The sequence below is a fragment of the Salvelinus namaycush genome, chromosome 42 (genome assembly GCF_016432855.1).
Source record: "Salvelinus namaycush isolate Seneca chromosome 42, SaNama_1.0, whole genome shotgun sequence".
In the NCBI taxonomy this organism is placed as follows: domain Eukaryota; kingdom Metazoa; phylum Chordata; class Actinopteri; order Salmoniformes; family Salmonidae; genus Salvelinus; species Salvelinus namaycush.
Window position 1 is genome coordinate 6,877,601 of NC_052348.1, and position 23,900 is coordinate 6,901,500.

General features: G+C 43.1%; 1 long non-coding RNA gene across 4 annotated transcripts; it reads left to right on the top strand.

Annotated features, from left to right (window-relative positions):
• The first annotated feature begins 24 nt into the window (after window positions 1-24).
• LOC120034680 lies at window positions 25-10,946 on the top strand. 4 transcript variants are annotated; one of them, XR_005474074.1, is made up of 7 exons: window positions 25-108; window positions 8,216-8,296; window positions 8,431-8,692; window positions 9,084-9,245; window positions 9,948-10,071; window positions 10,385-10,489; window positions 10,602-10,946. It is a non-coding gene; the product is annotated as an uncharacterized LOC120034680 (long non-coding RNA). The 4 variants fall into 4 exon arrangements; XR_005474073.1 differs by having other exon boundaries at window positions 30-273; XR_005474075.1 differs by lacking the exon at window positions 25-108 and adding an exon at window positions 622-824.
• Window positions 10,947-23,900: the final 12,954 nt, after the last annotated feature.

Sequence of the window (23,900 nt, forward strand, 5' to 3'; positions counted from 1 at the left end):
ACTGATATGTTACCGTGCGATAGCATGGTCAACAGAAAGCCCAGTAACAGATAACCATGGCATCGATTCCATTCAGGTTTTCTCCCTCCAAAGGATAGTTATTTTCCTGTGAGTTTATCATTACCAAGCTCGTCACTCGTCTTCACTGTAAAATTAATTATTGTATGGGCTTTTTTTCAACAGTGCTTTGAGGAACAGTAAGAAACAAAAGGTTTTATTTTGAGGAAGCAGTGCTTTGACGGTTGAGTGCTTTCGATATACTCTGTCATTTAGGTTAGTATTGTGGAGTAAATCCAATGTTGTTGATCCATCCTCATTTTTCTCCTATCACAGCCATTAAACTTTGTAACTATTTTAATGTCACCATAGGAGTCAAGGTGAAACCACTGAGCAGTTTCCCTCTCAGGCAACTGAGTTAGGAAGGACGCCTGTATCTTTGTAGTGACTGGGTGTATTGATACACCATCCAATGTGTAATTAATAACGTCATCATGCTCAAAGAGATAATCAGTGTCTTTAAAAAAAGTAACATACAGTACCAGTCAAAAGTTAGGACACACCTACTCATTGAAGGGGTTCTTTATTTGTACTATTTTCTACATTGTAGAATAATAGTGAAGACATCAAAACTATGAAATAACACATATGGAATCATGTACGAGAACCAAGTACAGGGAGTGAACATTTAATGAAACACGGAGAGGAACAGAATACGGACAGTGTCTGGGACAGAGGAAAACAAAACGACAATAATACTGACACAAGAATCTAACCGAGGAACAGACAGATATAGGAGGGGCAATCAACAAGGTAATGGAGTCCAGGTGAGTCCAATGAGTACTGATGCACGTAATGATGGTGGCAGGTGTGCGTAATGAAGGGAAGCCTGGAGCCCTCGAGCGCCAGAGAGGAGGAGCGGGAGCAGGCGTGACAAAGTAATTTAAAAATCATGTTAAACACTATTGTTACACAGAGAGTAAGTCCATGCAACGTATTATGTGACTTGTTAAGCACAGTTTTACTCCTGAACTTATTTAGGCTTGCCATTATTAAATGGTTTGAATACTTATTGACTCAAGGCATTTCAGCTTTTCATTTTTAATTAATTTGTAAAAATGTCTAATAACATAATTTCACTTTGACATTATGGGGTATTGTTAGTAGGCCAGTGACACAAAATCTCAATTTAATCCATTTTAAATTCAGGCTGTAACACATTTTTTTTTTTAAGAATTCAAGGGGTGTGAATACTTTCTAAAGGCACTGTAGTTACAACAGATAATTATAGACTAACACGTGACAATAACTGAATTAAATATGTTACTTCTGGTTAACACCTGTTCCCTTCCCGTAAAGGGAATGCATCTGTCTGCGTCTTCCGGCACATACAATCATGTTTATTCAATATCCACAGTAAATCAAATACAGGAAAATAATAGTTTCTCTCAACCATAGCCCAGTGGTGGCTGGTGCCGCTAGAAACTAAGAAGGCAAGATACCGATACTGTCAGGTTTGTTCAGAGGCTTGTTAACAGGTTGGTTTTTATGTGACGTTAAAGTGCCTCACAAAAGACATAAGGTTGGTCAATTGTTGTTTTGTAGTCTGACGTCAAATGTTGGCAGAAAACTGGCCTGGCAGGTCGAGCGTATCAATGAGTGTGGTGGGGAAGCTTGTTACCAGTAAACTTTTGTGTTGTAGCCTGTGATTCAAGGCACACACCGGTGAGATGGTGAAAAAACTATTCTGCAGGCTTTTGCTTTTAGGTCTCTTATATTTCTCAGTGTATTTCTGGTACTCAAATGTTACTGAATCGAGTATGAATGCTTTGCTGTCCAGTTTGAAGGATAACCAAAGTGAAGATGGATTTAAAAAATCAGGAGTCTATTATAGAGTTATGCGCTTGCAGTCAGACTTCCGGAAAGAACAAATAATGAAAGAAAATAGTAAGTAATGTGCTGTATAACTTATAAATATATGTAAATATATGGATATTCTGACACTACTATGATTATGTTTTTCAAAATCAGGTCCCTGAAGACTGAAGACATTTGACAATAAGCTAACGATGTTTTTAATGATGTCATTTCATGGCACGTGTATGGCATTGTAAGCTAAAAGGCTATTGTTGATGAAATTATTTGATCATAGCTTTCATATAGCGTTATATTTCTTAACTCACATAGTAGAAGTACATTAAAGACATACATAGTGAATTTGGTATGACTAACAGGTATGAATGATGTAACATCATGATTCTCAGGTTACCCATGTGTACATTTCACGTTACCATACCTCCAAAATCACTTTGTTGTCACGCCTCCCTTGGAGGTCTGGAGAATTTTGTATTGTAAAAACGGTTTGAATGGTCCGCTGACAAGATTTTGATTGGATGCTACATTTTAAGAACCCTCCCCATATGCCCGTAGAAGGGGTGCTGTGTGTTATGTGGCGTCCCTTGAGAGGGCAGGAACAAGATGTACCGCGCATACGGAAAGTATTCACACTTTCATTTTTCCACATTTTGTTACGTTACAGCCTTATACCTAAAATGTATGAAAAAAAAAATTCCTCATCAATCTACATACAATACCCTGTAGCTCCCTCCAGTAACCACGAGCACAACCGTTGATTGATTTTAACTGTCGGCTTTATTCTGTAGTTTTAGTCAGAATTATCACCTTCTGTGAGAACTATAAAGTAAATGAAAATACAGTTAAGCACACTCTTACAACCTTCTTGTCGTACGAGTGACTTATAAGCTTGGTATAACTCTGAAGTGCTTACATACATAAACAGTTTAGCCGGAGCTATAGCAGTAACGTTATCAGATTAAACACACGAATAAAGGAAAAATACCTCATTGGCTGCTTATTACAGAAGGGAGGAAATCAAAACTTCACACTTATTATTCCTGGCATGAATTCACGCTTCATCCTTAATTATTATAACGTTACCATCCTAACATACACACTTCAACCTTTACGAACTACACCCGAAGACATGAAAACGTAGCTAAAACAGCGCGGGATTGCCTTCACTCCAAAGGTGTGTTGCTACGATAATGATCCCCGTTACAACAGTTATTAGCCACGTAGTTCCGCTTGTCTTATCATTTCCCCCGCATAGCGAACACGTAAACAATTCAAACAAAAAACAACGACATAGACTTACAGGTTAATTGTCAGTTACATACCCCCTAATGACAAAGCGAAAAGTTTTTTAAAAACATTTTTGCAAATGTATTAAAAATAAAAACTGAAATACCTTATTTACATAAGTATTCAGACATGAGAGTCAAAATTGAGCTCAGGTGCATCCTGTTTCCATTGATCATTCTTGACATGTTTCTACGACTTGATTGGAGTCCACCTGTGGTAAATTCAATTGATTGGACATGATTTGGAAATGCACACACCTGTCTATATAAGGTCCCACAGTTGACTGTGCATGTCAGAGAAAAAAAAAACAAGCCATGAGGTCGAAGGTATTGTCCGTAGAGCTCCGAGACAGGATTGTATCGAGCCACATCTGATGAAGGGTACCAAAAAACGTCTGCAGCATTGAAGGTCCCCAAGAACACATAGCCTATATCATTCTTAAATGGAAGAAGTTTGGAACCACCAAGACTCTTCCTAGAGCTCCCAGCCCGGCCAAACTGAGAAATCGGGGGAGAAGGACCTTAGTCAGGGAGGTGACCAAGATCCCGATGGTAATTCTGACAAAGCTCCAGAGTTCCTATGTGGAGATGGGAAAACCTTCCAGAAGGACAACCATCTCTGCAGCACTCCACCAATCAGGCCTTTATGGTAGAGTGGCCAGACGGAATCCACTCCTCAGTAAAAGACGCATGACAGCCCGCTTGTAGTTTGCCAAAAGGCACCTAAAGGACTCTCAGACCTTGAGAAACAAGATTCTCTGGTCTGATGAAACCAAGATTGAACTCTTTGGGCTGAATGCCAAGCGCCACGTCTGGAGGAAACCTGGCACCATCCCTACGGTGAAGCATGGTGGTGGCAGCATCCTGCTATGGGGATGTATTTCAGCGACAGGGACTGGGAGACTAGTCAGGATTGAGGGAAAGATGAATGGAGCAAAGTACAGATAGATCCTTGATGGAAACCTACTCCAGAGTGCTCAGGACCCCAGGTTGTGGCAAAAGTTCACCTTCCAACAGGACAACGACCCTCATCAAACAACCAAGACAATGCAGGAGTGGCCACGGGGAAAGTCTCTGAATGTCCTTGAGTTGCCCAGCCAAAGCCCGGATTTGAACCAGATCAAACATCTCTGGAGAGACCTGGAAATAGCTGTGCCCAAGAAGACTCGAGGCTGTAATCGCTGCCAAAGATGCTTCAACAAAGTACTGAGTAAAGGGTCTGAATACTGATGCAAATGTGTTATTTCTGTTGTTTTTTTAATACATTTTGCAAAGATTTCTAAAAACCTGTTTTTGCTTTGTCATTATGGGGTACTGTGTGTAGATTGATGAGGGGGGGGGGACAATTTAATCCATTTTAGAATGAGGCTGTAACGTAACAAAGTGTGGAAGAAGTCAACGGGTCTGAATACTTTCCGAATGCACTGTAGCTATTCTCTGCTTCAGATGATAGATGACCATCAGGCCATCAGACTATCACTTCAAAATGTACACATACGCAGTGGCGATTTTAGCATGTAAATCTTCAAATCAAAATCTAATTTTATTGGTCACATACACATGGTTAGCAGATGTTAATGCGAGTGTAGCGAAGTGCTTGTGCTTCTTGTTCCGACTATGCAGTAATATCTAACAAGTAATCTAACAAATTCACAACAACTACCTTATACACACAAATATACACAAATGTAAAGGGATGAATAGAATATGTACATTTAAATATATGGATGAGCGATGGTGTGTGGCATAAGCAAGATGCAGTAGATGGTATAGAGTACAGTATATACATATGAGATGAGTAATGTAGGATATGTAACATTATTAAAGTGGCGTTATTTAAAGTGACTAGTGATACCTTTATTAAGTCCATTTATTTAAGTGATCAGAGATGTGAGTCTGTATGTTGGCAGCAGCCTCTCTGTTAGTGATGGCTGTTTAACAGTCCGATGGCCTTGAGATAGAAGCTGTTTTTCAGTCTCTCTGTCCTCGTTTTGATGCACCTGTACTGACCTCGCCTTCGGATGATAGCGTGGTGAACAGGCAGTGGCTCGGGTGGTTGTTCTCCTTGATGATCTTTTTGGCCTTCCTGTGACATCGGGTGCTGTAGGTATCCTGGAGGGCAGGTAGTTTGCCCCTGGTGATGCATTGTGCAGACCGCGCTACCCTCTGGAGAGCCTTGCAGTTGAGGGCGGTGCAATTGCCGTACCAGGCAGTGATACAACCCGACAGGATGCTCTCAATTGTGCATCTGTAAAAGTTTGTGAGTGTTTTAGATGACAAGCCAAATTTCTTCAGCCTCCTGAGTTTGAAGAGGCACTGTTGAGCCTTCTTCACCACGCTGTCTGTGTGGGTGGACTATTTCAATTTGTCTGTGATGTGTACGCCGAGGAACTTAAAACTTTCCACCTTCTCCACTACTGTCCTGTGGATGGGGGTTGCTCCCTCTGCTGTTTCCTGTAGTCCAGTGAGAGGTTATTTTCCTGACACCACACTCCGAGGGCCCTCACCTCCTCCCTGTAGGCCGTCTGGTCGATGTTGGTAATGAGGCCTACCACTGTAGTGTCGTCTGCAAACTTGATGATTGAGTTGGAAGCATGCATGGCCATGCAGTCATGGGTGAACAGGGAGTACAGGAGAGGGCTGAGAACGCACCCTTGTGGGGCTCCAGTGTTGAGGCTCAGCGGTGGGGGAGATGTTGTTTCCTACCTTCACCACCTGGGGGCGGCCGTCAAAGTCCAGGACCCAGTTCCACAGGGTGGGGTCGAGACCCAGGGTCTCGAGCTTAATGACGAGTTTGGAGGGTACTATGGTGTTAAATGCTGAGCTGTAGTCAATGAACATCATTCTAACATAGGTATTCCTCTTGTCCAGATGGGATAGGGCCGTGTGAATGTGATTGCATTGTCAGCGGACCTATGGGGCGGTAAGCAAATTGGAGTGGGTCTAGGGTATCAGGTAGGGTGGAGGTGATATGATCCTTGACTAGTCTCTCAACGCACGTCATGATGACAGAAGTGAATGCAATGGGGCGTTAGTCATTTATTTCAGTTACCTTAGCTTTCTTTGGAACAGGAACAATGGTGGCCATCTTGAAGCATGTGGGGACAACAGACTGGGATAGGGATTGGTTGAATATGTCCGTAAACACACCAGCCAGCTGGTCTGCGCATGCTCTGAGGACGCGGCTAGGGATGCCGTCTGGGCCGGCAGCCTTGCGAGGGTTAACACGTTTAAATGTTTTACTCACGTTGGCCACGGAGAAGGAGAGCCCACAGGCTTTGGTAGCGGGCCGTGTCAGTGGCATTGTATTGTCCTCAAAGCGAGCAAAGAAGTCGTTTAATTTGTCTGGAAGCAAGACGTCAATGTCCGCGACGGGGCTGGTCTTCTTTTTGTAATCCGTGATTGACTGTAGACCCTGCCACATACATCTTGTGTTTTAGCCGTTGAATTGCGACTCTACTTTGTCTCTATACTGACGCTTTGCTTGTTTGATTGCCTTGCGGAGGGAATAGCTGCACTGTTTGTATTCGGTCATGTTTCCGGTCGCCTTGCCATGATTAAAAGCGGTGGTTTGCGCTTTCAGTTTTGCGCGAATGCTGCCATTAATCCACGGTTTCTGGTTAAGGAAGGTTTTAATAGTCACAGCGGGTACGACATCTCCGATGCACTTGCTAATAAACTCGCTCACCGAGTCAGCGTATACATCAATGTTGTTGTCTGAGGCTATCCGGAACATATCCCAGTCCACGTGATCGAAGCAATCTTGAAGCGTGGAATCTGATTGGTCAGACCAGCTTTGTATTGACCTGAGCACGGGTGTTTCCTGTTTTAGTTTCTGTCTATAGGCTGGGAGCATCAAAATGGATTCATGGTCAGATTTGCCAAAGGCAGGGCGCGGGAGGGCTTTGTATGCATCGCAGAAGTTCGAGTAGCAATGATCCAGAATTCTGCCAGCTCATGTCACGCATTCAATATGCTGATATGTATTGATCTTAGGTTAGCTTTGTTAAAATCCCCAGCTACAATAAATGCAGCCTCAGGATGTATGGTTTCCAGTTTACATAGATTCCAGTGAAGTTCTTTCAGGGCCGACGAGGTATCTGCTTGGGGGGGATATACACCGCTGTGACTATAATCGAAGAGAATTCTCTTGGAAGATAATGCGGTCGGGATTTGATTGTAAGGAATTCTAGATCAGGTGAACAAAAGGACTTGAGTTCTTGTATGTTGTTGTGATTACACCATGAATCGTTAATCATAAGGCATACACCCCCGCCCTTCTTCTTACAGAGAGATGTTTGTTTCTGTCGGCACGATGCGTGAAGAAACCGGGTGGCTGTACCGACTCTGACAACGTATCCCAAGTGAGCCATGTTTCCGTGAAACAGAGAATGTTACAATCTCTGATGTCTCTCTGGAAGGCAACTTGTGCCCTAATTTCGTCCACCTTGTATCTAGAGATTGGACATTGGCGAGTAATATGCTCGGAAGCTGTGGATGGTGTGCTCGCCTTCTGAGTCTGACCAGTTGGTGGGGCAAACTCAGCCTTTTTTTAAAAACGCATGCTAGCAAAGCCACTACACAACACAACACTAAACTATACATTAATTGCACTATAACGGTGACAGAGTGCCCATGAACTGTTAGGGTCTACATAAAGCTGTCCCAACAGCAGAGCTTTCCTTTTAGCAACATGGCGTGAATCCTTCCCACAGCTACACCTAATATGGCTGACTTGCGTAAATAAATAAAGTATCTTCTGACTCCTTGTGGATTTGTGTAAGTCGATAAGAACTACATTCTCCAACAATCATGAACCATACACAAACATTATTACATTTATGTTCAGCAAATTCATAATAATTCTGCTTTGACATTACAGAGTATTTTGTGTACATTTGACAACAAATGTCAATTAAATCCATTTTAATCTCACTTTGTAACACAATAACATTTGAAGAAATCCCAGGGGTCCAAATAATACTTTTGCAAGTCATTATTTTATTCATATTTTCTTTTGTCCAGCACCTGAACCAATTTATCATTTTATTTTTCAGGAACTACAGAGACCAAAAACAACTAGACCCCCCTTGTGACCGAGGAATTCACGAAATGCCCAGGTCACTCTCCACTTCTTGGTACATGGTAACATGGAAAACAATAAATACAATTCTCTATCAATACCAATAGTACTGATACAATGTCTAAAGGCATCAAGTTGCCACATGAATAGATTAAGTTAATTTAACGTCACTTTTCTCCTGGCCTGCAGTTGGGCCTCTAAGGGTTGAGTTCTCTACGCCTGTCAGCTTGGACACAGTGAGGAAGGAGAACCCAGGTCTGCAGGAAGGAGGTCGCTACAAACCACATGACTGCGTCGCCCTCCAGAAGGTTGCTCTCAACATCCCCTTCCGCCATCGTGAAGAGCACCTCAAGTTCTGGCTCCACTACCTCCATCCTGTCTTACAGCGCCAACAGCTGGACTATGGTGTCTATGTTATCAATCAAGCACAGTACAACACACATTTGGAAATGTAAAACTTAAATTTAACACTTACATTTAAACACTTGAATGAAACACTTAGGGCCTGTTTCCAGGAAACAGATTAAGCCTAGTCCTGCACTAAATAGCTATTACAATGAAGATAATCCATTCAGCATGCTATTAAGACCAGAATTAGGCCTAATGTGTTTCCAGAAATATGGCCCTTAAATGACGTAGAGCCTGGTTCCTCTCTAGGTTCCTGCTATTTTAGAGAACTTTTCCTAGCCACCGTGCTTCTACATCTGCATTGCTTGCTGTTTGAGTTTCTGTATAGCACTTTGTGACATCTACTGAATTAAAAAGGGCTTTATAAATACATTTGATTGGTTTACAGTAAGATGTTTAATCTTCATCTTGAGGATGCCTTTTACCTTTATTAGGATGGAGAGAACATGTTCAACAGGGCCAAGCTGAAAGGGCCCTGAAAGAGTATGACTACGACTGCTTTGTGTTCAGTGACGTGGACATCATCCCCATGGATGACCGCAACCCCTACAAATGCTTCAGCCAGCCCAGACACCTGTCTGTATGTATGACTTCAAGTACGTGTGATGTCCTATTGCAGTGCCACAGTACGATGTAGACCTCAACTGCTAACCTTTATTTTGGAGTGAACTATCACTTTAAATGATTCAATTCTGACTCATTGCTTTGATTATGGTAAATGCCCGAGTGGTTGTTAATGTTTCCTCATACCTACTGTATTACCCAGGGGAAAAGGACTCTTAGGGCTCGATTCAATCTGTATCGCTGAAGCATTAGAGATTGCGCGATTTAAATGTAAAGGTATTTTCTGATTGAGCCGACATATGCAGCGTTTACCGTGAATGCAGTCTCCACTAACACAGGAACATTGCTTTTAAATGTAATTCTGGCTACAACGCAGAACTTTAGCGCTACGGATTGAATACATCCCTAACACTTCTTCAAGTCATACCTTCGGAGGCACAGCACGACAGAACAGGAAACTATAATATATCATAATATTGGACATTTAGCAAACACTTTTATCCAAAGTGACTTTGTCATGCATGCATAGATTTTGTTGGCCCCGGGAATCCAACCCACTATTCTGACATTGCAAGCTCCATGATCTACTCACTGAGCTGCAGTGGACCACCAAGGGAGAGCGCATCAAGTCCAACGACTCAACCACTTGGCTATCACAGCTGCTAGTATATCTAGCATATCTGTATATCTGATTGAGCATATAGATTTTTTGATTGTCTTCGTCTCATCCATAGTTTACCCTATAATCAGTACTTTGGCGGTGTCCCATCGATGAGTAAAGAGCTGCATCGTGAAAATCAACGGCTTTCCGAGCAGCTACTGGAGCTGGGGTGGTGAAGATGATTACATTTTCAACAGGTCAGAAAATGTTTAACCTCATAAACATGTACCACATCGTAACTCTTGATCTTACTAACTTTTGCCTGCTCATAAAATCACATGATGCACACTGGATGATGTCATCAGTATCTCCGGATGATGTCATCGGAAACACATCTTTCACCTAACACTTATCTTTTCAACTACAAAACATAGAAACCTGCCGCTGTCTCATTATGTTGACATTGCGGTGGTGCTGGAGAGGATGCGTTTTGTAAAAAAAAAGGGTGATCCCCCCCCCCCCTTTAAAATTAATTTCATCAAATTCCTTTCACTGGTCTTATTTCCATAGGGTGAATAACAGAGGAATGTCCATCTCTCGTCTGGACGGCGTAGTCGGAAAATGCCGGATGATCCATCACGAAAGAGACAAAAATAACAACGACAATCCTCAGAGGTAAAGCTTTAGAACAACCGCATTCACTAAGTTCTCCCTCAAGTTTTGAACTACCACCTGTCCCCCAACTATACTCCAAATGTTGATGACAGTCGATTATTTTGCCCTGCAGGTTCAAGAGAATAGCTCATATGTTAAAGACGATGGATACCGATGGCCTCAACTCTCTCGAGTACGAAGTTGTCGCATTTGAAAAGCATGACCTGTTCACAAAGATTACAGTAGATGTGGGGATGCCACCCAAAGATAAAGAAGACATGGACAAAGGATGAATGAGGAAGAGATTAACTAGCAGGGCCGGATTTTGGGCCCCGGGGCAAAACAGCGAATTTCCTGAAATTAAACACTATTCACACAGAGAACAGGAGATGATTGTGGACTACAGGAAAAGGAGGACCGAGTACGCCCCATTCTCATCGACGGGGCTGTAGTGGAGCAGGTTGAGAGCTTCAAGTTCCTCGGTGTCCACATCACCAACAAACTATCATGGTCCAAACACACCAAGACAGTCGTGAAGAGGGCACGACAAAACCTATTCCCCCTCAGGATACTGAAAAGATTTGGCATGGGTCCTGAGATCCTCAAAAGGTTCTATAGCTGCAACATCGAGAGCATCCTGACTGGCTGCATCACTGCCTGGTACGGCAATTGCTCGGCCTCCGACCGCAAGGCACTACAGAGGGTAGTGCGTACGGCCCAGTACATCACTGGGGCTAAGATGCCTGCCATCCAGGACCTCTACACCAGTCGGTGTCAGAGAAAGGCCCTAAAAATTGTCAAAGACCCCAGCCACCCCAGTCATAGACTGTTCTCTGAACAGACCTGACTAATCGGTGTCTGTATGTAGCCTCACTACTTTTATAGCCTCGCTACTGTTTTTCACTGTCTTTTTACTGTTGTTTTTATTTCTTTACTTACCTATTGTTCACCTAATACCTATTTTGCACTATTGGTTAGAGCCTGTAAGTAAGCATTTCACTGTAAGGTACAACACCTGTTGTATTCGGCGCACGTGACAAATAAACTTTGATTTGATTTGAATGTGCAGTTTGATCATGCTATTCTACACATTTTGCCATGATACTGAGAGAAAATGTTTCAGATTTAACGTTTTGCTATGATGCTGAGAGAAAATGTTTCAGATTTAAAGCTATTTTCCGGCAATTCTACATATTTGTCCATGGCTTATGACATATTAATATGGTGTCTGGGGGGCCGCCAACCTCCAGTGGGCCCCCTGGGGGTTGGGGTCCCCGGGGCACATGCCCTGCGTGCCCGTTCGTAAATCCGGCCCTGTGATGAAGGCAGGAACCACCTGGAATGAGGTCAAGAAAACTGCCCAGAACAGAACAGGAGATGCACCGTTGAGGCCCTTTGCTCCACTAGGAGCTGAAAGAAATTAGTCAAGTAAGTGACGTCAAGGGGAGGCCTGTGTCAAAAGTGTATGTAAATGTCTGTTGTCACCTGTGCATACAGTACGAGAGGTGCTGAGTAAAGAGGGCAGCGCACAATCTATCTATTGCATTAACCAATAACCTATTGCAGAGGCTGCAGCAGTTATAATGCAACACTGTAGAAACGTAACATCTACTGACTGACTTAGTATGAATCTTTGAGGAGGTGTCATGATGTCCACCTACCAATTGGCACGTTTGTCCCTCTCAAGCTGCCCAATTGGCAGAGCTTTGTGTAGTGCTGTCTTCAACTGCTTTCGCCGTAATTCAGAAATACAAGGTTCCAACTCTGAAATAACCCCTCTCCAAGTTCCAATTACAAATGGGAAAGTCTGAGATGATTTTGATACCCAAGTTTACGAGTTGTGACGTTTCAGCTCTGATCTTTCACCTTTTCAAGGAGCATTTGAAGGCAGCTTTACTTTTGGTTTACAAATACTGTATTTTTGCTCTACACTAGTGTACATCAAGCAAGGGCTATGGAATGTCAAGGTTTCAGAGATGCTTTTTGATATTGTTGTTGATCGAATGTGTTGCCTTTCCTCCTTTAAGTTAATTTCTCTGTGAAAATCAGAACTTTAATTTAGATTTTTGTTGTTGTTAATGGGCTATTATAGTGTGGCTACTGTGTGAGCCATGGGAAACTCCAACAAACAATTAGAAAATGTTCAACATTTCAAAATAAATACATTTGCCAATTAATTTAATATCTGGTCATGATGATGTCATTTGTTTGATGATGTCAGACCCCCCTAGCAGCTCTCCTCCTTCATGACCAAGAGGCCCATTCTGGTCTCCCTGTAGAGAAAGGAATGGGGGGGGGGACAGATTTAGGATCTTAATTTGATCAATATTTTGTTGCTGAGAATTTTCCAGGAAATGCAAACTTTGAGTTTTAAAAAGGCTTCTAAAGTTTGTAATTTCAAAAATGTGCCAACCCCTTCAAAAATGTCCATTCAGTATAATCCACATAATAATTCACATTTGCTGTTGCTGCAGGAATTTTTTTCCTGCTGTTGCAAACTAGCTCAAATTAAGATCCTACATCTGTAGTATCTGTGTGTCATTATCTAGGTTTCCAGCCAATTGGCGACAGGTAATAAATATTCTAAAATCTGCATAAAGAAAATAAGCACGTTTTCCCACCAGTGGTGTGTTTCCACCAAACAGACTTGTTTCAGATCAAATTCAGTACGTGATGATGTAGTGCACACAAAATGCACCTTTTCGTTTAAGTTTTCTTGTCCTGAATAAAAATCTAAAGTTCAATGTGTTTACATCGCATTTTCAACTCTACCGATAGTTTTGTCACAAAAACTATTGCATTAAATAGCAAATGTGCCTAGACAACAGCTTGCAGATATAGTGCGGGTAGGCTGTTGTCACGATCATTATAATGAGTGGACCAAGATGCAGTGTGGTATGGTTCCATCCTCTTTATTAGGTAGTGAAACTCAAAGAAAACAGTAAAGCACGAAACGTTACGCTCATGTAGTTCTCGCAGGCAACTATACATAGACAAGATCCAACAAAGCACAATGGGGAAATGGCTGCCTAAATATGATCCACAATCAGAGACAACGATAAACAGCTGATTGGGAACCATACCAGGCCAACATAGATATATAATCACCTAGATAACCCACCCTAGTCACACCCCGACCTAACCAACATAGAGAATAAAAGGCTCTCTATGGTCAGGGCGTGACAGCTGTATGGGTAGGCTAGTCTATATGATGAGATTATTATGGATAAGAGCAAGAATAATTTTATTTGTCAAACAGCAGTCAAGCATTGATCATCATGTCACCAAAATAAGACCCTCGATAGTTATTGGAAAGGAGCATCAAGGTCATCTTGCACTTTCACCATCCTGTGATGTTCATCATAATTTATTTAATCTGTAGCCTAAAAATCTGCATACTTTCCAGAGTTGTAGTGGGAGTACCACACACCATATCATTGCGTGACTTCAAGTTTACTTTGATATTATGGTTATTATGTCAATATTTACGCTTAAAGACGTTTCCACCACCATTTCTCGCATAATTCATTATACCGACACAAAAAGATCCCACCATGTCCAACAAATTAGGCCTATCTGTCTGCATTTATAAAATTTGACCTAAACTACCTGTTTCCATCACAGCTGTCATGATTTTTTTTTTTATATGGTTTGACTTTACTCACATAAACTGTGGATGGAAACGTGGTTCCAGAAGCACTTTAGTGGGCACAACGTTACATTGTAGGAGCCTACAGAATGTGGACTTTCCTGAAATACTGGTTTGATTGAATTCAGTTCCTTGTACTTCAGTGTTTACCTGGAGGTGTTGAGTGTTGTTTCTGTAAACTGACTCTCTCAGCCTTATAGTGACAATGTTGGACAGGGCTGTAAGAAAGGAGCAGCTGTGTACCAGGGACATCATTCAAATACTTTTTGTGTGTTTCAACTTGTCTGGAATGCCTGATGGGCAGGGTTTTGGAACTAGACTAGCTCAGTTTAAGTATCTGAAATGATTTCAAACAATCCTTTAACCCAGGTCTGTACAGTACTCACTGTTCTCTGGACACAGAGTGCACACTCGTTGGGGTAGGTGTTGCCATCAGTGCCACACACAGGAGCCAAGTTCACAGGGCAAGCTAGGATCTCCCCCATATCACCACAAGACGGCTGCAAAACAATATCACATTACTGTTAAGACCAAGAGCATGGGCAGTCAGGAGAGTGTAATGCTACATAATGCTCAGTTAGAAATGCATTGTGTAGAACAAGTCTGATTGATATGATTGCATGTCGTGTAGAATAGGGATTGATTGTGTCAGCTCTATTGATTACATTTCTATCTGCTGCCACATTCTGAATGTTTTATGACACTGAATTCACAGAATAGGGTGAAATTGTCCCTATATGCTGATCTTGGGTTTTGCATTTTTCCCGCTAATGGTTAAGATTATTATTGGGGGAGGGGAAGTTGATCCTAGATCTGTACATTTACATTTACATTTTAGTCATTTAGCAGACGCTCTTATCCAGAGCGACTTACAGTAGAGTGCATACATTTTATTACATTTTACATACTGAGACAAGGATATCCCTACCGGCCAAACCCTCCCTAACCCGGACAACGCTATGCCAATTGTGCGTCGCCCCACGGACCTCCCGGTTGCGGCCGGCTGCGACAGAGCCTGGGCGTGAACCCAGAGACTCTGGTGGCGCAGCTAGCACTGCGCCACCCGGGAGACGGGTGGAGCAGTTTCCCCTGTACCTAGGGGAAACTTCAACCCAAGCTGAATTCACACTCGGTTTAGTTTAAGAAGCAGCATTTACATAAAACATTAAGCATGTTAAGATCAGCCTTACCTTTCTGTAAAGTCCAGAGTTCTCTTCTTCCGCGCCTGAAGAAAACAAATAGTATGTTACAATGTTTTTCAAATCACCTCAAGAATGTTATTACAATGTCAGACCATGGAGGTTTAGATAACATACCCCTATAACGACACAAGGCGAGACCCAGATGCAGACACAGGAGGCAGATGGTTTGATCTCTGGTATTTATTATAATCCAAGGGATAGTCGAGAATTTCAATAAGCATTTCTCTACGGCTGGCCATGCTTTCCTCCTGGCTACTCCAACCTCGGCCAACAGCTCCTACCCCCTGCAGCTACTTGCCCAAGCCTCCCCAGCTTCTCCTTCACCCAAATCCAGATAGCAGACGTTCTGAAAGAGCTGCAAAACCTGGACCCGTACAAATCAGCTGGGCTAGACAATCTGGACCGTCTCTTTCTAAAATTATCCGCCTCCATTGTTGCAACCCCTATTACCAGTCTGTTCAACCTCTCTTTCGGATCGTCCGAGATTCCTAAAGATTGGAAAGCTGCCGTGGGCATCCCCCTCTTCAAAGGGGGTGACACTCTAGACCCAAACTGTTACAGACCTATATCCATCCTGCCCTGCCTTTCTAAAGTCTTCGAAAGCCAAGTTAACAAACAGATCACTGACCATTTCAAATCCCACAGTACCTTCTCCGCTGTGCAATCCGGTTTCCGAGCTGGTCACGGGTGCACCTCAGCCACGCTCAAGGTACTAAACTATCATAACTGCCATCGATAAAAGACAATACTGTGCAGCCGTCTTTATCGACCTGGCCAAGGCTTTCGACTCTGTCAATCACCGCATTCTTATCGTCAGTCTCAACAGCCTTGGTTTCTCAAATGACTGCCTCGCCTGGTTCACCAACTACTTCTCAGACAGATTTCAGTGTGTCAAATCGGAGGGCCTGTTGTCTGGCAGTCTCTATGGGGGTGCCACAGGGTTAATTTCTCGGGCCGACTCTCTTCTCTGTATATATCAACGATGTCGCTCTTGCTGCGGGTGATTCCTTGATCCACCTCTACGCAGACGACACCATTCTGTATACTTCTGGCCCTTCTTTGGACTCTGTGTTAACTAACCTCCAAACGAGCTTCAATGCCAGACAACACTCCTTCCGTGGCCTCCAACTGCTCTTAAATGCTAGTAAAACTAAATGCATGCTCTTCAACCGATCGCTGCCCGCACCTGCCCGCCCGACTAGCATCATCACTCTTAGAATATGTGGACAACTACAAATACCTAGGTATCTGGCTAGACTGTAAACTTTCCGTCCAGACTCATATTAAACATCTCCAATCCAAAATTAGATCTAGAATCGGCTTCCTATTACGCAACAAAGCATCCTTCACTCACACTGCCAAACATACCCTCGTAAAACTGACTATCCTACCGATCCTCGACTTCGGCGATGTCATTTACAAAATAGCCTCCAACACTCTACTCAGCAAACTGGATGCAGTCTATCACAGTGCCATCTATTTTGTCACCAAAGCCCCATATACCACCCACCACTGCAACCTGTATGCTCTTGTTGGCTGGCCCTCACTTCATATTCGTCGCCAGACCCACTGGCTCCAGGTCATCTATAAGTCAAAGCTACGCCTTATCTCAGCTCACTGGTCACCATAACAACACCCACCCGTAGTACGCGCTCCAGCAGGTATATCTCACTGGTCATCCCCAAAGCCAACACCTCCTTTGTCCACCTTTCCTTCCAGTTCTCTGCTGCCAATGACTGGAACGAATTGCAAAAATCGCTGAAGTTGGAGACTTATATCTCCCTCAATAACTGCAGCTGTACACAGCCCATCTGTAAATAGCCCATCCAACTACCTAACTCATCCCCATATTGTTTTATTTACTTTTTTTGCTTTTTTGCACAACAGTATTTCTACTTGCATATCATCATCTGCACATCCATCACTCCAGTGTTAATTTGCTAAATTGTAATTACTTCGCTACTATGGCCTATTTATTGCCTTACCTCCTTACGCCATTTGCACACACTGTATATATAATGTTTCTATTGTGTTATTGACTGTACGATTGTTTATTCCATGTGTAACTCTGTGTTGTTGTTTGTGTCGCACTGCTTTGCTTTATCTTGATGTGATGATGATGTCATTTGTGTGTCGATGTCAGACCCCCCTAGCTACTCCCTTGCCTGACGACTTTAAGGTAAAGAAGACCAGGGACATGGGCAGTCAGGAGAGGTGTAACGTTAAATAATGCTCAGTTAGAAATGCATTGTGTACAACAGGTATGATATTTTTGCATGTCATATAGAATAGGGGTCGATTGTGTCAGGCTCTATTGATTGCATTTCTATCTGCTGCCACATTCTGAATATTTCCTTCCACTGAATTCACAGAATAGGGTGAAGTTGCCTGTTGCCTCTAAACGCTGATATTGGGTTTTGTGTTTTCCTCGCTAATGATTAAAGGGCAATTCCGCCACTTTTCAACCATGGCGGAGTTAGTACCTACAAAAAGACACCATTAATATTTTACATTTTGAATTAGAGTAAGTAGTAGCACACACAATTTGTATTTATTTTATTTAACCTTTATTTAACTAGGCATGTTAAGAACAAATTCTTATGTACAATGATGGCCTACCAAAAGGCAAACGGCCTCCTGCGGAGACGGGGGCTGGGATTAAAAATAAATTAAATAAAAATATAGGACAAAACACATCATGACAAGAGAGACAACACAACACAACATAAAGAGAGACCTGAGACAACAACACAGCATGGCAGCAACACATGACAACACAGGTATGGTAGCAACACAACATGACAACAACATGGTAGCAACACAACATTCCAACAGCACAACATGGTAGCAGCACAAAACAGGGTACAAACATTAGACAAAAGGAGTTAGTTATCAGTATCTTTGCTAGGAGTACTAGCTAGCTAGCGCTACTAGCTAGACGCTGATTAACTAGCGCTACTTACTAGCTAGCTGCTAGCTATCCATTAGCTAGATAGCACTAGCTAGGTAACAGCTAAAGCACAAGCAAAAGTGGTTGCTTAGTCGTAGTGATTTTTGGCATTAACATTGTATCCGTCACGTGTGCTCCCTTTTCGGCCTCTAGGTCACCAGGCTGCTCGTTATGGCGCACACCTGTCACCATCGTTACGAGCACCTGCGTGTCATCGGACTTGGTTCCTTCCCCAGGCGTCATTGTTTCTGTTCCTGTGTCAGTTCTGTGCGTTGTTCATGTTTCTTATTTTTGTATTATGTTGTGTTTATTTATTAAAACACTCACTCCCTGAACTTGCTTCCCGACTCTCAGCGCACATCATTACAGTATCCCAAAACTAAAATATAAACGTAACACGTAAAATGTTGATCCCATGTTTCATGAGCTGAAGTAAAAGATCCCAGACATTTTCCATACGTGCAAAAGCTTATTTCTCAAAAATCTGGTGCACAAATTTTTTCCATCCTTCTTAGTGAGCATTTCTCCTATGCCAAGATAATCCATCCACCTGACAGGTGTGGCATATCAAGAAGCATATCAAGCATATTAAAGTACTCCATGGTGGTGGTGGGGTTATGGTATGGGCAGGCATAAGCTACGGACAATGAACAAAATTGCATTTTATTGATGGCAATTTGAATGCACAGAGATATCGTGACGAAACCCTGAGGCCCATTGTCGTTCCATTCATCTGCCGCCATCACCTCATGTTTCAACATGATAATGCATGGCTCCATGTCGTAAGGAACTGTAAACAATTCCTGGAAGCTGAACATTTCCCAGTTCTTCCATGGCCTGCATACTCACCAGACATGTCACCTATTGAGCCTGTTTCGGATTCTCTGGATCGACGTGTATCACAGTGTGTTCCAGTTCCCGCCAATATCCAGAAACTTCGCACAGCCATTGAAGAGGAGTGGGGCAACATTCCACAGGCCACAATCAACAGCCTGATCAACTATTTGCGAAGTATCGCGCTGCATGAAGCAAATGGTGTTTTTTTCAAAGGTATCTGTGACCAACAGATGCATATCTGTATTCCCAGTCATGTTAAATACATAATATCCATAATACATTTATTTAATTTGCCTGATTACCGATGTATATGTGCGTAGCACACTAACTCCCTGGAACATGTTGAGAGTTCAGGTTGTGCGCCAACTGAGACATTAAAATACCATGCGCTTTGCGATTCGCAGACCAGGTGGCGTCAGCGTGCATAATCTGCAGCTGGATGCTTCTCATAAAAGGTGCTATCTAGAACCTTAAAGGGTTCTTCAACAGTCCCCATAGGAAAACCCTTTGAAGAACCCTTTTTAGTTCCAGGTAAAACCCTTTTGCTTTCAGGTAAAACCTTTTTGGGTTCGATGTAGAACCCTTTCCACAGAGGGATTCTACATTGAACCCAAAAGGGTTCTACCTGGAACCAAAAAGGATTTTCCTATGGGGACAGCCGAAGAACCCTTTTGGAAGCCTTTTTTCTAAGAGTTTAGATCTGTACATAGGGGAAACATCACCCCAAGCTGAATTCACAGACTGTTTTGGTTTAAGAAGCAGCACATACATACACTACCGTTCAAAAGTTTGGGGTCACTTAGAAATGTCCTTGTTTTGTAAAGAAATTACATTTTTTTGTCCATTAAAATAACATAAAATTGATCAGAAACATAGTGTAGACATTGTTTATGTTGTAAATGACTATTGAGCTGGAAACGGCAGATTTTTATGGAATATCTACATAGGCGTACAGAGGTCCATTATCAGCAACCATCACTCCTGTGTTCCAATGGCACGTTGTGTTTGCTAATCCAGGTTTATCATTTTAAAAGGCTAATTGATCATTAGAAAACCCTTTTGCAATTATGTTCGCACAGCTGAAAACTGCGGTCCTGATTAAAACTGGCCTTTTTTAGACTAGTTGAGTATCTGGAGCATCAGCATTTGTGGGTTCGATTACAGGCTCAAAAGGGCCAGAAACAAACAAATTTCTTCTGAAACTCGTCAGTCTATTCTTGTTATGAGAAATGGAGGCTATTCCATGCGAGAAATTGCCAAGAAACTGAAGATCTCATGCAACGCTTATTTCACTGTAGAGCCTCTAGCCCTGCTCAATATGCCTTAACCAACCATGTTGTTCCACCTCCTACATATGCGATGACATCACCTGGTTTAAACGTCTCTAGAGACCATATCTCTCTCATCATTACTCAATGCCTAGGTTTACCTCCAATGTACTCACATCCTACCTTACCTTCGTCTGTACACTATGCCTTGAATCTATGCTATCGTGCCCAGAAACCTGCTCCTTTTACTCTCTGTTCCGAACGTGCTAGACGGCCAGTTCATGTAGCATTTAGCCGTACCCTTATCCTACTTCTCCTCTGTTCCTCTGGTGATGTAGAGGTTAATCCAGGTCCTGCAGTGCCTAGCTCCACTCCCACTCCCCAGGTGCTCTCATTTGTTGACTTCTGTAACCGTAAAAGCCTTGGTTTCATGCATGTTAACATTAGAAACATACTCCCTAAGTTTGTTTTACTCACTGCTTTAGCACACTCTGCCAACCCGGATGTCTTAGCCATGTCTGAATCCTGGCTTAGGAAAACCACCAAAAACCCAGAAATCTCCATCGCTAACTATAACATTTTCCGCCAAGATAGAACTGCCAAAGGTGGCGGTGTTGCAATCTACTGCAAAGATAGCCTGCAGAGTTCTGTATTACTATCCAAGTCTGTACCCAAACAATTTGAGCTTCTATTTCTAAAAATTCACCTTTCCAGAAAAAGTCTCTCACTGTTGCCGCTTGCTATAGATCTCCTTTTGCCCACAGCTGTGCCCTCGATACCATATGTGAATTGATTGCCCCCCATCTATCTTCTGAGCTCGTGCTACTAGGTGACCTAAACTGGGACATGCTTAACACCCCGGCCATCCTACAATCTAAGCTTGATGCCCCCAATCTCACTCAAATTATCAATGAACCTACCAGGTACAACTCCAAATCCGTAAACACGGGCACCCTCATAGATGTCATCGTAACTAACTCGCCCTCCAAATACACCTCTGCTGTTTTCAATCAAGATCTCAGCGATCACTGCCTCATTGCCTGCATCCGTAATGGGTCTGCGACCAAACGACCACCCCTCATCACTGTCAAACGCTCCCTAAAACACTTCTGCGAGCAGGCCTTTCTAATCGACCTGGCCGGGGTATCCTGGAATGACATTGACCTCATCCCGTCAGTAGATGATGCATGGCTATTCTTTAAAAGTGCCTTCCTCACCATTTTAAATAAGCATGCCCCATTCAAAAAATGTAGAACTAGGAATAGATATGGTCCTTGGTTCACTCCTGACCTGTCTGCCCTTGACCAGCACAAAAACATCCTGTTGCGTTCTGCATTGGAATCGAATAGCCCACGTGATATGCAACTTTTCAGAGAAGTTAGGAACAAATATACACAGGCAGTTAGGAAAGCTAAGGCTAGCTTTTTCAAACAGAAATTTGCATCCTGTAGTACTAACTCAAAAAAGTTCTGGGACACTGTAAAGTCCATGGAGAATAAGAGCACCTCCTCCCAGCTGCCCACTGCTCTGAGGCTAGGAAACACTGTCACCACCAATAAATCCACTATAATTGAGAATTTCAATAAGCATTTCTCTACGGCTGGTCATGCTTTCCACCTGGATACCCCTACCCCGGTCAACTGCACGGCACCCTCCACAGCAACCCGCCAAAGCCCCCACCATTTCTCCTTCACCCAAATCCAGATAGCTGATGTTCTGAAAGAGCTGCAAAATCTGGACCCCTACAAATCAGCCGGGCTAGACAATCTGGACCCTCTCTTTCTAAAATGATCTGCCGAAATTGTTGCAACCCCTATTACTAGCCTGTTCAACCTCTCTTTCGTATCGTCTGAGATTCCCAAAGATTGGAAAGCTGCCGCGGTCATCCCCCTCTTCAAAGGGGGTGACACTCTCGACCCAAACTGCTATAGACCTATATCTATCCTACCCTGTCTTTCTAAGGTTTTCGAAAGCCAAGTTAACAAACAGATTACCGATCATTTCGAATCCCACCATACCTTCTCCGCTATGCAATCTGGTTTCAGAGCTGGTCATGGGTGCACCTCAGCCACGCTCAAGGTCCTAAACGACATCCTAACCGCCATCGACAAGAGACATTACTGTGCAGCCGTATTCATCGACCTGGCCAAGGCTTTCGACTCTGTCAATCACCACATTCTAATTGGCAGACTCGACAGCCTGGGTTTCTCAAATGACTGCCTCGCCTGGTTTACCAACTACTTCTCTGATAGAGTTCAGTGTGTCAAATCGGAGGGCCTGTTGTCCGGATCTCTGGCAGTCTCTATGGGGGTGCCACAGGGTTCAATTCTTGGGCCGACTCTTCTCTGTATACATCAATGATGTCGCTCTTGCTGCTGGTGATTCTCTGATCCACCTCTACGCAGATGACACCATTCTGTATACATCTGGCCCTTCTTTGGACACTGTGTTAACTAACCTCCAGACGAGCTTCAATGCCATACAACTCTCCTTCCGTGGCCTCCAACTGCTCGTAAACGCAAGTAAAACTAAATGCATGCTATTCAACCGATCACTGCCCGCACCTGCTCGCCCGTCCAGCATCACTACTCTGGACGGCTCTGACTTAGAATACGTGGACAACTACAAATAACTAGGTGTCTGGTTAGACTGTAAATCGAATAAACAGCCTATAGGGAGGAGGTTAGAGACACCAGGACAACAACCTTTCTCTCAATGTGAGCAAGACAAAGGAGCTGATCATGGACTATAGGAAAAGGAGGGCCGAACAGGCCCCCATTAACATCGACGGGACTGAAGTGGAGCGGGTCGAGAGTTTCAAGTTCCTTGGTGTCCACATCACCAACAAACTATCATGGTCCAAACACACCAAGACAGTTGTGAAGAGGGCACGACAACACCTATTCCCCCTCAGGAGACTGAAAAGATTTGGCATGGGTCCCTAGATCCTCAAAAAGTTCTACAGCTGCACCATTGACAACATCCTGACCGGTTGCATCACAGCCTGGTATGGCAACTGCTTGGCATCTGACCATAAGGCACTACAGAGGGTAGTGCGTACAGCCCAGTACATCACTGGGGCCAAGTTTCCTGACATCCAGGACGTATATATTAGGCGGTGTCAGAGGAAGGCCCACAAAAATTGTCAAAGACTCCAGTCAACCAAGTTATAGACTGTTCTCTCTGCTCCTGCACAGCAAGCAGTACCGGAGCGCCAAGTCTATGACCAAAAGGCTCCTTAACAGCTTCTACCCACAAGCCATAATACTGCTGAACATCAAATCAAATAGCCACCCAGACTATTTATATTAACCCCCCCCCCCCCCCCCCCCCCCCCTTGTTTTTACACTGCTGCTACTCCCTGTTAATCTATGCATAGTCACTTTACAAATTACCTCGACTAACCTGTACCCCGCACATTGACTCGGTACCCTTTATAGCCTCATTATTGTTATGTACATTTCTAGTGTTACTTTTTGACTGATTAGATTTTTTTTTAACTTTAGTTTATTTAGTAAATATTTTA